The sequence below is a fragment of the Ischnura elegans genome, chromosome 5 (assembly GCF_921293095.1).
Source record: "Ischnura elegans chromosome 5, ioIscEleg1.1, whole genome shotgun sequence".
Classification (NCBI taxonomy): Eukaryota; Metazoa; Arthropoda; class Insecta; order Odonata; family Coenagrionidae; genus Ischnura; species Ischnura elegans.
In genome coordinates, this window is record NC_060250.1 from 50,565,989 (window position 1) to 50,579,989 (window position 14,001).

The following is a 14,001-nucleotide window of genomic DNA, read 5'->3' on the forward strand; positions in this document are numbered from 1 at the left end:
TCAGCACTTAATAACGAAAGTGTAGACTTAGTATCACAGATTTTGACCCATAACAGAGCCTCCAATTACTTTTTTTATTTTACCAGTCAGTATGACATTTACGTGGAATCGCTCTAATATAGTGCTCATTATACAAAATCGAATTAGTTATACAATGATGACAGGCAAAACAAAAATAATAAAAAATTCGAATTCATAATACAGCCGTGCATATTACTGCCGAGAGTATTACAAGGATAACATCTAGGATATTTCAAATAATACAATTATGAAATTCAAAAATTAGATGAAGAATGCAGCTCAACTCAATACACAAAATCGAATTAGTAATACAATGATGATATGCAAAGCAAAAAAGAAATGAAAAAACTTTGTAAACTTTGAATTCAAGATACAGCCGTACATACTATTGCAGAGAGCACTACTAAGATGACATTATAATATGTGATTAGATTTTAATAAATAATGAGTCATAACATCCTTGTACAGCAACTGAATCATCATCGTCAGTTAGCAAGAGGTCAGCAATTGTGAGTGGTTTGACGAATCTCTCCATTGCACCCTCCTACCTACTACCATTCTTATAGTAACGTATTTCTTCTCTTTTATATCCCTAATGAACTGTCATATATAACCAGTCCTTTGACGATTGTAATCCTCAGGCCATCATGTCTCATTATATGGCCTACTAAGAAGGTGTTCTTCTTACGATTTTGAGAAGATTCTTATTTCTCTCACCCATATTAGCTCTTCCAAGTTTCTTGGTCGATTCATTTGCTCTTCATCATTCTTCGGTAGCTATTCTGCTCCTCTGGGAAATTATCCTGCATTCCCGATTAAAACTCAAATTCGGATGAGATCACGGATTAAGCCAAATTAGGACATTGTTTGGAAGTTCAATAAGTTGACACCTACGGGTCGCGAGTGACAGATCACTTAAAGGTCTCAATGCCTCGGAGACTGTTCATTCCCATTGTGTCATTACTTCAAACGCCGAATGGCTCATTGAAAGAATCGTTTGAGGTTCCAGCAAGTATCCTTATGTAGTGATTTTCATGGGAAAATACAGAATAATACCCCCTGGACTGCGGCTCAGGCGAGTAAATTACGTATGTTACAGTTATGATTCCAGTTAATTTCAATGCACTATCTCGTATCGCTAAGATTATTTTGTTTCGCTGTGTCATAATTTGAACTCAATTAATTCCATTCCACAAAGCTATCCACAAGAGGGTTGCATTGTGGGAATTTGTGAGAATATAAATTATTGGGGGAATTTCGCAAATATGCTATACGTTAGGGGGAGTTGTCACTTTTGGGGAGAACTTGGAGTTGTTGTCACTTTTGGGCTTTGTCAAATGGGCGCCATTGCTCAGCGATCAGTGGCTGAATGCCCTTCGTGATAAACCGTCTCATTCCCGTGAAATGTTTTTTCAAAAACGATTGATTTTTAAATTCATTCACAGCCTGCATAATTTGTTTTTATCCATTTTGACCCTGGGTGGTTATTTTTCTCGATTTTGTCTAAAACCTTAGGTGGTATGGCAGGGAGATAAATGCAACTTCAATATCGATTTTCCCGGTTTGGTATTCACCGTGGAGAATTGTGATCCTGATGTCAAAATTTCCCAAGAAGTAGCTATATGTACATAAAACATAGCTTTTCGCTCCAATCTGTTTCAGGGTAGGTAGGTATTTAGGTATTTACCATCTATATTCTAATTTTCTAGTGCAACGTTTAAGAATAGGAGAATTTAAGGGCAGGTGTGATTCCCTTTGGGCCCTTGATGGAAGGGCAGGGATTCCTTGCCCTTCCATCAAGGGCCCAAAAACCCTCGTGATAAAACGTCTCTCTTATCTAAAAGTGCTGTTAGAAAACATAAAATTTTTATGCTTTCATTATTAAATGCCTCGTTTATTTGTTTCCATGCGGACCAACCCCATTAGTACCTTGTATTGTACTTTGTTTTCTACCCTCAAAAGCTAATCGGTATGCCTGAGAGATTAATGTAATTTGTATACCAATATTCTCGCTTTTGAATTCATTGCAGATAATCGCGATTCTGATGTCTAACTTCCCCAAGAAGTAGTTATGTGTCATAGAACATAGTCTTTCGCTTCAAGCGATTTCAGATCCATCTTTGTTCTCATTTTCCGGCGGGACATAAAGGAGATGTTAGCTCAAAATTGAGTTAATTTTATTCTTGAATCGCAGTTTCTTATTTTGGCTTAAGCATACTTTTTTGAAATATATTTTTAACTTCTATTCAAACTTCGACAGTATATATCTCGGTATTCATAAGAATTCATTTTCGAAATTTCTCCTATAATATCTTCATACCAACCACGGTTGCTAATGAGATCCGCTAACAGATAGCCTATGGGCTTTCACAGGATGCTCGGCCGTGGTAGATAAGGAGTGTTGGAGGAAAGAACAGCCTCTCCGGTCGATATAAGCATAGAGTAAGTATATTATTATATACTTACTCTATGATATAAGCCAGATGACTCACAGCGGTGGGCAGTTGCTGAATTGTCGAGCACGGGGGATGAAATGCGCGCGGAATCGTAATGATTGAGGGGATTCACTAAGCCTACGCTTCTCCGGACGACATCTTTATATTTCCTTTTTTATGTCGACTCCTTCCTTAAATTCCTTATAACGCTCTGTATAAATACTTTATCATCCATTTCTTGCTCTACCCCGATTGAAAATGTAATTATAAATTCCGAAAGATGAAATAAATTCCGAAAATTATGTTTTTGAAAACTTTAAAGCGCTATTTAAGGTAAAATACAAATATTGCTCATATTATTCGAACTCACATATTCATGCTTCCGCTACAAAGGGTACTCATATACAAAGTGTAAATTATGCCTCAGCTGAAAATATTGACAAGTCGCATCCCGCAGATAATGCATGATTAGGGGAGGGCGGTAGCCTAGTGGGTACAGCGTATGGCTACTGACTGGAGGATTCAGAGTTCAAAGCCCGAGTGAAATCTTTGAACACCCCGATAGCGAATATCCTTGAACCCATATAGCAAATATAATTGGAAGTCCAAGGTGTGCCAGAGAGAAGAGCAGGCTCCATTACCCTACTCCCTATTTGTTAAAATCCACACGCCGCGCCGCACAGAAAGGCCGATCTGGCTGGACAAAAGTCAAATATTTAGGTTTGGGTAAATAACGTGGAAATATGCTAATTGAATAGGTAATAAGTTGTAATTTAAGGTAATATTCAGTTTTAACGGATTAAAAAAAATGTATTCCTCTGTCAAATAGCCAACAACTGAATCCGTATAATTTTTATGTAATTAACTGCTTTATAAAACCACAATGCTAAACATTTCTTAAGCTAAAACGTAAGAAAATTCATTGAAAAAAATCCGCGTAAACGTGCTGCGATCCACCCTATGTTGATTCAATAAAGAAAATTCTTTCTGACAAGCAATTTTGATAATCATTTAAGTAGTCTTATTGAATTTGTATCTTTATTTTATTATAATAAATTAAACATGATTAAAAACGATACAGCCGCTCTTGGTTTTTGAATGGTGTAACTAAACTGTAAGTTCATTGATTCTTAGGTGGTACGAAGTTCGCCGCGTCAGCTAGTCCCTAATAAGTTCGATTCGGGACTTGTCATGATTTTACAATGCCAATCACTCACTTTTAGGCGTCATTATCAGTGATATTTAAACCATAATGATGGAATATTTTTATGGAAATATAAGTAAATAGACTTATTTTTATATTTTATCCATAATTTGGACAACATTTTTCGTTATTATGTATACTTTCGCTATTGAAAACAGACTAACTAAAATTGCAATCAACGTATTTTGTGGTGGATTTTAAAAAAAGCCCTGCGAGGCCCCGGTGTACTTTTAACGCAATATTGTAGGCAATAGTCTTATAAATCGTGCTGTGAAAAAATTGGCTGCGCCTTCTTGACTTAAAATGTAATTTCTACAGTGGAATACGAATCTTTGAGCGGAACTTCCCAGTTCGCCGTAGTGCAGCGCTAGTGAGAAACGCGTGCAATTAGAAATATCATCAGCGCCAAAAAATTCTTGAGAACGGTTTTATGAGTAATTACTTTACTTGTAATTATATTTATTAGTTATGTATTATTTATTATTATATATTATTGTATATTTATCTATGAGTAATTATCTTTACTTGTAATTATATTTATTTTATAAAATAAAATTAAATGTATATTAAAAATATAAGTAATTATTAATTTACTTTTTGATTGATTATTATGTTACTTGGTTTCGTAGTTGGAATGAGGCTATGAATGTGGTGGATACTTCCCCCTACCACTTAGAAAAACAAAAATAGCCAAATTGCGGTAATATATAGTTTGTCAAAATATAGATCGACAATATATAGACCGCGCCGATCCCTCTATCCCAACCGATCCCAAAAAAGAGTGAGAAACTTACACTTGATAAAGGCATTTGGACTGGGAATTCAAAATTTATGTCTTAAAAATCCTGAGTTGTATTGTAACGTCTGTCAAAATGATTGATCATCATCATCAGCATATAGGTCAGCAATCCTACTAAAAAACTACATTAGTACTACAAACCTATCTTTAGTAAAATAGGCTTGACGCATCTCTCTTCTCGGCCCTTCTGTCAGGTATGTTTTTCATATTTACTTATTTTTCTTCTTTATGGCTTCCACGATTTTTATACACTAACAATGCAAGACCATCAAATTGCTAATATTCCCATCCCCATAGCCTTCCCTCGCTGCATTTATCAGGTCACAATATCTCTTCATACAGCCGATTAAGTTGTCCTTTTTTCCTTTCCGGGTTGTTAGAAGACTTCTATAATCTGTATCATCTCTTTCTTCCTTGTATTACTTAATTACTTTATCTGTCGATCCATTAGTTCGTCACCAATCTGTAGCACTACATTTCGAATTCTGTCATTCTTGACATTTATGCTAATGCCAAAGTGCGTTCCTTGCTGAGATAAAGAAAAAAATCTTCAAATGCACGATCTCATGATTTTTTCCATGCGGCTACGATTATATTTTCTACTTTTAGTGGATTTAAACCGAATAGATCAATGCATGAGTACATTTACTTCATTTTAATGATTATTCACATAGTTGGGTCATTAATTCGATTTTAATGCAAATTTTCCCGTATGGTATATTGTGTAGTAAAATATGATTCTGATTTCATACTTTCCCACGAAGTATTCATGTTTGCATAAAAGCTTTCACCCTCACCTATTTCAGGACAAGCATCGGCTATCAGTAATCTCATTTTCCAGTGGGACACAAAGCAAATGAATGCTCAAAATCGAGCCTTCGTGGCATTCTCTGTCGATTTTATTCTTCAATCGCAAGTTGTTATTTTAGATTTTCATCAGGCGAGATATGTCTCACGTACTGTAGGCATATTACAGTTTTAATCCCCAATCCAATAATGACAAATTAAAATTTATCGGTATGAATTCCCCTACATATGGCTAGAAAACGTCAAATTGCTATTCTTTACCTATTTTAGGGGCGTAATATGATAATATTATTTTGTAAAACTTTAATTTTTTTAAAACGTTTGGCGCTCAAGAAAATGTTTTGTCCCGCAAACAAAATTAATGCATGCTTAACATTACTACAGAAATCTATTTACCCTTTTCATAAGTACTTTAAACTATATCTGTGCAACTCCTATTGATTGATACCTCAATAAATGCCTTCTTACCCATTGACACTCATTTCTGAGAGAACGAGTTGCGACAGTTAATTAGCCCTAAATTTCTCGCCCTTTTTCTTCGTGGTCCTCTTAAAATTTCTTTTGTAGCTATCCCTGTACATGATAATATAAATAGCAATCAAGCTAATATTCCATTTTCTTTAAATTTTGTTGAGCCTAATTTTTTTTATGAGCATAATTAGTGTTTTTCCAAAGAAGTGAAAGCGTCTTAGAGCGTCTATTGTAAATGGTAAAGTACATCTGAAGGTAAGCTGAACATTAACAGACACTTTTTGATCAAACATGTAATCGTTTCATTTATAAATAGAATATATACCTGATTTGGGGTACCAGACAGTAACTGTTCATTTGAAGGCAAAATTACTCAATAATACAGAAAAACTATTGGGAAATTTACTGAATCGAAAAAGTTACTATGCAGAAACGTGAAAATTAAATACGTTTTAGGCTTGATATCATTCGCGTTCCTTGGGTATTCAATTTCATGATATTTACATGAGCAAGCATTTTCCCCTCCTCATCCTATCCAGTTTTGGCGCATATTTAAAAGTATATTTTGAATTCAGGTCGCTCCTTGCAACCAAAAATAATATTCTTTTTTCGTGTCTTCTAACGAGAGGAGGACTTCCTATCTCTATTTGAGGACTTTCTTTGCTTCATCGTGAAGGTCAACAGTCGAGTATCTCTTGAATAGATGACACTTATCGATCCTCTGATATTACCATGTTCAATAGATTGCCTCTACACACTATCGGCGTGACCCAGAAATCCTAGCTCCTAGCGCGGAACAAGAATTCCATGAGGACCTTGGTGATGAATATTTAGCAGTTTAGAGCAGTATCCCTTGCTACACTTCAGGAATGTTTAATTTGCACCATACTTTAGTTCTATAAAAGTGGGTATATTTACATTTTGCTGCTAAATTCCTAGTTTTAATTTGAGTTTCCTGTTATAATATTCTCTAATTATCTTCTACACCACATTGACCCGTCCTCACTTCTTAGCCACACCTCTACAAACCGGGATCTTTCACAGCTGAATGGAAATCCTTAAGGTCATTATCATTACCCTTAATTCACTCTTATTCCTTTAAATTTATTGCATTTGAATGTATTTGTTTTTTTTATTTTTGCTATATCCTGCCACTGTTAACTGGCAAGTAAGCTGTATGTGGGCAATTTATAAATAATAAATGTAGTAGTATGAATATAGCCTCCCACCATCATAATGGATTCAACCTCCGGTGTTTATTGATTCCATGATTCCAAGAATCATCTTAATACGAAATTATTTCAAGCAAGATGGTGCGAAAATAATGCATCATACACTTAAAAAGTTATTTTTCAGCAGAGAAATGACGAGTTTTCATTCAGGTATTATCAAAACTGGATATAAAGTACTCTAAGGAGCCTTCACGCATGTCATAATCGCCAGTAATATTCAATCTTTTTTTCCGAAATCGCAACAGCTTGGGTTGAGGTTATTGGGTTAGAAGTTGCCTACAATTTTCAAGCGAAATAGAAAGCTAATGAAAATCCAAAAAATCAGATCCCAGAGTGTAGGGATCTCAAGTGCTATTTTTATAGACATGCTTCCTTCTGCTCTTTTATTTTATATTCATGGCGTTTTGCAGCTATGCCAATTTCTCTCTCATACCAAGTGAAAAAAATCTGAGCACAGAATTGCAGCAAAGGAAGGGATACGATAACTACTACTCACAACTCTCTCTGCCCCCCCCCCCCCCCCCCCCCCGACTCTTAAATCCGATTTAAATGTGCAAAATTGAAATTGGAATCTGTGGCGTGGTGGAAGGGCATGGCAATGAAGAGACTTTGTGACTCCCACTGTTTATTTAATGTAGAACGACCGGTTTCAGCTGTCAAGCCATTTTCAAGTACATTGAAAAAACTTGGAAAGGACTATGTATAGAGAAGGTTGCACGCATAATTAGCAGCTTAGCAGTGAGCAGTGCGAAAGCGTGGGACTTGTGGCATAAAGATGGAAAAACGTCGTCAATATGCCGATATGTAGGAGAAAACATCCGTTGAAAGGAACTGTAAGCATGATGAATGAGGATGTATTTGAGAATGACTGGGTATTAGCTTAACCCAGTCCACTATATCACAAGCTTCCTCAAAAAATCCACGATGCCAGTCAAGGGGATTTAAAAGAGGAGGCCCAATTCCATCCTATAGAAGGGTAATTTCTGTTGCCACTTTGGTCGCATTTTAATCGGTTTTCAAAATTTTCCGTGGCGCGGTGACGAGTGAGATACGATCCACTTTTTTCCCAATAATTTGAAGTATAGTGTTTGCAATGGCGAGGAAGAGTATTGAAAATGTGTGAATTTGATTGATCACAATCATTTTGCACATAAAATTTGGTTAACACCCTTAATTACACCTGATTTCCCCGTGAAACTCGGATCACTTTGTCCGTCAGCGACATGAGTGGCGACTTTTGTAAACCCTTTTAAATGCGCGGTGGGTGACAACGCATTTGGTGGCCGACTTGAAGATCCTCTTTTGTAATATTCGCGGGTTTATGTATATAATAGGAATTTGCTATGGGAGGGTTTAGGTTGGTTGAGCAGCGAGGGGAAATGAGTGGGGGAACAAAGTATGTATTGTAACTAGGACAGAGGGGTGAGGGGTGATAATCACCCATGTTGCGTAGGTCGGGGTTTTCGAAGGGGGATGCGTAATAAGGGGGATGGATTAGGAAAGTGTATGTCATTGAAAATGTGGTTTCCTTATAATATCCCGAATTTCTTGGGCATCCATCCTCCTTCCTTTACCGGTAAAAATACAGGATTTCCGGCTCAAAGTTGCTTCGGTGCCCCATCTCCAAAAAGCTTCGGGCAAAGGCTGACGAATCGTCCTTATTCTTCCAACATGCCTAATGTTCTTTTACTCGTGTCTTGAAATTTCTTCCTCTTTGGCCAAAACAGCAGCATCCACAAGTATCATAATTTAACTTAAATATAATAGATTTTAAATTAGGTTCAATTACATCCTTTGTATTGCTAAGCCATCTTCCCTTCTACGAAAAATATTTGACTTAGCCAGGATTCGAACCCGGATCTCCCAATTGCCGGTCAGGTGAATGTTCGCTAAAAGCCATCCCGCAATTCGCTCTGAGAAAATGGCGTTGTAGCGTAAGTGATTAACGCACAGCCTGGTGTATTTAACTCTACATCCGTGCGTGTGACTGCGTACGAAGTCACTCGTTTCGTGCTGTGCTTCGGTGGTTCATAAAATTCTCTGATAGAAGCTATTTTAATGTGTTTCCTGACCTGGGAATTACATACTCTACCACAATAAAAAAATACACTCGCCATAATAGCGAGAATTTTTGATGAAGATAAATTTTCAATCTATTTTTCCGGGGCCGCAACAGCTGGGATATAAATCATTTCCATTTTATTAGGCAACCTTCCGAGACTAATTTTCCTTTTTCATTTATTGAAATCTGAAATGATTAACTGCTCCCGAAGGTTGGTTTTAATGGCGTCCCTGGTTTTAAATTGAAACATTATCTAAGCGAGTCGAAATTTAAATTACGTAAAACTGCAATATATTTGGGTAATCGATAAAATAACAGAAACAATCGTTAAACTGCATACAATTTAGTATCCAATATTCTGTAACAGTTGTACTAGGAACTTGTACTAATGGGCTTGTGTTTTTCTCTTGTTTGCATAGTTTCCATTGTTTTCAAATCCTTTCCCTCTCTACTTTTCATGTCTCTTTTTGTCTGCGTTTTATCTGCACATCCGCTGTTGGCCTTATATATACGTACCTAAGTCACACATATTTTTATGGCTTTATGCCACTAGCAATGCTTTCAATTATCCCTTTCAAGGAATCTTTTTTTCTCTGCAAACTCAAATCCTAAGAATACTGACGCAAAATTGCCTGGGGAAAACATCTTTGGGTCTAACATTGTGAATTGCTGTTCGCTGTCCATCTGTCCATTTTTAGGTTACGCTAGACTCCCCTAACACTAACCTGGAACTGTAAAACATTTAAATAAACTATCACCTGATGGATTTTTTAATAGAATTTTTGATAGAATCTGATGTTCGAAAGTGTGAGGAACTGTTTATAATATACTGAAAAGCTTTTATTTGTCTCGTTGCTATGGAATATATCCCAATGATTGCATGGTTTAATTGCGCATATTTGTTTTTAATAAGCGAATTTTTTATTCATAAATTTATAACACTAGATAAATACTGTTGAGATCAGTAGTGAACCTAAGCATACATACTAGTATTTGAAATATTATGCCGCATGACATCATCAAGGTTAAGCATGCATAAAAATTGGATCTGGATCTGGTATTTCTTATAAATCCCTTCATCGTACACAACAGACTTCAATGTATACCTTGTACAACTAATAAATTGTAAGTAATTCTATTCTCAAGTAACGAGATGCTAAATTTTTGCTTCCAGGTGAAATTGTTGCAGTGAAAGTTCTATACCCCTATCTGTTGAAAAATGCTTAGTCGTAAATTATTCAACTCCAGCCTGTCATTTTACAAAAACTCTCTTAGTAAACTATTGCGATTGCTATAAAGCTATTTAGAATTATCAAGAGAGAAGAAGTGTATTGTGGAATTTTACGACACTCAATTCCAACAAGGCGGTAGTTCAAGAACATTTTATCACTGCGAAAAATTGCTCAAAATTATTTCGTCTTGGTCTTGTTTTTATCCATTAAATTTTAGATTTTAATCTTACATCTTGTTGTTTTAAGTAATTTTAATTTATTTCGGTGCGAAAACCACATTATATTAATGATTCTACTTTTAAAAGGACTATGGCATTTTTTAAATTCCTTATGCCTCTCAAATTCAGGTGCTGACGTCATTCAGCCACTTCTTGAAGAAAAAAAAAAGAACGCCGCTGCCATCTAAGTGGTGAAGTAGGAGTGGAGCGCCGAGGTGGCTGTCATTTGCAAAGACGTCCGTAGAGCTGGAATTGTTCTCTTTCAAGGATCTCCCAAAGCGGCGAAATATTCGTGGAACGCTGTGTCCCAGTGAGCACGGGCATGCTGGGACTCGTTGGCTCTCGCAAAGCGGAGAAAAGACTGCTAAAGAATCCGTCCGGGAGAGACTTTAAAAGTCTAGGAGAATGTCGAGGTGAGCGGACATTCAGTTTATCATCATCTCGTCACCATTGTGACGAATGGAGTGGATTTAAGAGGAATTTTCGCAATTTCCGGAATACGACTGCGTCTTTCGTGGTATTACTCGCTCGATTCTTGCAATTCCGTTCTCATGCGACTAACTCTTGGTTTCATTGGTATAAAACGATTATTGTCGTAGATATGATGGCATTCAGACCTGATATTATTACATGAATATTTACGTCAGGAACAGTGTTGCCATGGTGCCGGAACGCCTTTCCGGCACTGGTTAACATAAGACATAATTCTCAAGTAACACCTTAATCAATTTTGTTAACTCAAAATTTCTGATACATACATATATTTGTAACAAAAAAGGTAATAAAATTTAAATAATAAATTGTAATAAAAAATACACAAAATAATATTTCACTTCCAAAAAAAAGTTAATAATAGTGCGTTCCGACACTGCTAATTTTGCCATGACGTCACTGGCTAGGAAAGTGAAAAAGAAAGACTAGAATAAAAATAAATATACTAAACACTATGTAAAGATAATGATATATAAGAGAATACAGTGAATTAGTTACATCATCATTACGAATTATTTATATCGTCAACAATCGTAAGATTTGTTTGACGCAGCTGTACATTCTGCTCTCCTGACTGCAAGGCTTTTCTCGCTGACCTATTTCTTCTCTTTTACATTATTATCAACCCGTCTCATGCGTAACTCATTTGGGCCCGTCCCTTTCCTTCTTCCTGTTCACTTGTCCTTTGACGATAGTCTTCGTCAGATCGTTGTGCCTCATGAAATGGCCGACTAAGTTGTAGAATACTTCTCTTTTCTCCGACACTTCTTGGCACTTTCTCAGTACGGGATATGCATATAATGTTTACATTTACATATTACATATAATGAATTTGAAAAATAATTTAAAGGTACAAATATTATATATATGTATAGCAATATTACGGAGTTATTAGGCTTGCCTGACGGTTGAATATTTTTACAAAACTTAGATTCACCACTCATTGAATGCAATGTCATACCATTTATTTTATTTCACAACATACCATTTACCACAGGGCTTTGGGATGTAACATGAGTCAAGAAGATGGGATAATTTTAAAGAAACTATTGAGTAAGAAAAAGATAAAATTGCAACAAGATTATGATACATCAATGATTTTCTCAGCAGGTTTTCTTGTACATACAATTATTTATGTGGTCAGCGTGAAAAGCCTTGCAGGTAGGAGAGCAGAATGTACAGCGATTATTGATGCAAATGATATTCTTTTGAGAGACGGGACAAACAGGGGTATTTTTCGTCCATAGGTAGCGAATTCCAATTCCTTGACGTAGTAGTTACAAAGTATTTGTGTTAAAATCCGGTTTTGTGCTGGGGAATTAGTGAATGTCAATGATAGAATGATAGGATGTCAATGATTTCAATGTTGTAACATATTTTTAAAATCTATTTTGTATACTGAATGAGTTGTAGAGGCTTCATGGGCTAAAAGTCCACCAGTGCCATAGAAAGCGACTTGTTTCCCACTCCAACGCTTAACGATTCTGCATGGCGTTGAAGATAGACACCTAAAATAAATTCTTTGGCTGCGTTCAATTATGACGCAAACACAAATTCAGCAATATACCGCTATTCAAATATTTTTGAGCGTCAAGATATTGGATGTAGCATAATTGAGGCGCGGAATTCCTTTCTCGACTGCGAAAAGCGATAAAATTTAGTTTTTAGAGAATATTTCGAGAGTATATATATATTTTTCCCGAAAATGTTACGCCTTTATCCGCAGAGAGATGGTTTATTTTCTTGACTGCAGCTTTACCGCCGAATTTAGGGAGAGCGAGCAGTGGAGAGTGCATATTAAAGGGAGATAAGGCAGAGAGCGTTACTTAAATTCTCAACCCACTAGAGTGGGAGACCTTGGACCTTAAAATGAGGAGTGTAAAGAGGAGACTGAGTTGGATGTATGGGATAGTCAGCGAGGAAAGAGCATGGTCAGATGGAAATGACAATAACAAAGTTTTGTGGGGTAAATGGCCACTAGTGCAAGGTAAACTGCCTGTCACAATCAGGGTCGCAGCGAAGAATTAAGGCTAGGGGGAGTTTTAGGCACAAATAATACTTAGGGAAGTGGAGGTATTGCATACCCGCCAGGGTAATCAGGAGTTGCGAGGGCCCCCCTTTAGAAACATTTTAAGAATAATGGCTAAAAATGGCGAGTTTTACGGCCTTCTGGTGGATATTTGATTAATCCTTACACTATTCTATAAGTAATACTGATGCAAATAAGTAAAATGGATTAAAGTTAAAAATTTCTCTGAGCTCTGGGGGGGGGTTTTACCCCCAAAATCCCCACTCGCTGCGCCACTGGTCACAATTGACTAAATTAAAAGTTTCCTTCCCTAAAAAGGGACATTCTTGTGCATGAACTGCCAGGAATCGAAGCGCGGACTGTTGGTTTTGCAGGCTACTGCGCCTGTGGGTTAGCGTAATGATCTGCAGAGTGGCCCAGAAAGCCTAAGGCTGTTGGTTCGATTCCCAGTGCAAGGGAATTTTTTCTAATCGGAAGTTCATACAAATTTCACAGCAGTTCATGGGGCAGACTCGAAATATTACACAAGGCCATGCGTGACTGGAATGATTAACCAGCAAAACTTTTCTAGCCCCTCCAGAATCATTTAAATAATTTTTAAATTATTAATAAACTTGTGGGAATCATATGTCTTTACTCATGCTTAGATTAGATTATTTCTTTCATCAGTGGGCAATTTGCTCCATTGTAACCATATTCATGCACACAATTTTCTTTTTCTTGTTGTTAGACAAATTTTTATTTACGCTTATAGAGGGAACAATCGTGTGCTAAAGTTGAAGTGCACTACCGCAAGAATGAGAAGATATGGGATTTTTCATGTAATAAAACAAATAATTAGATCTCCTTAATCGAGAATACCATTTCACACGTAGAGGAAATGGCAGGTATCTAAGTTCACTTGAGTTCCCGAGGTTGAAAGTTATTACAGAGCGTACTCGACGCCTCTGCTCCCGATATAATCTTCCGTGTAAAATAATTCAATAATAGCTAAATATT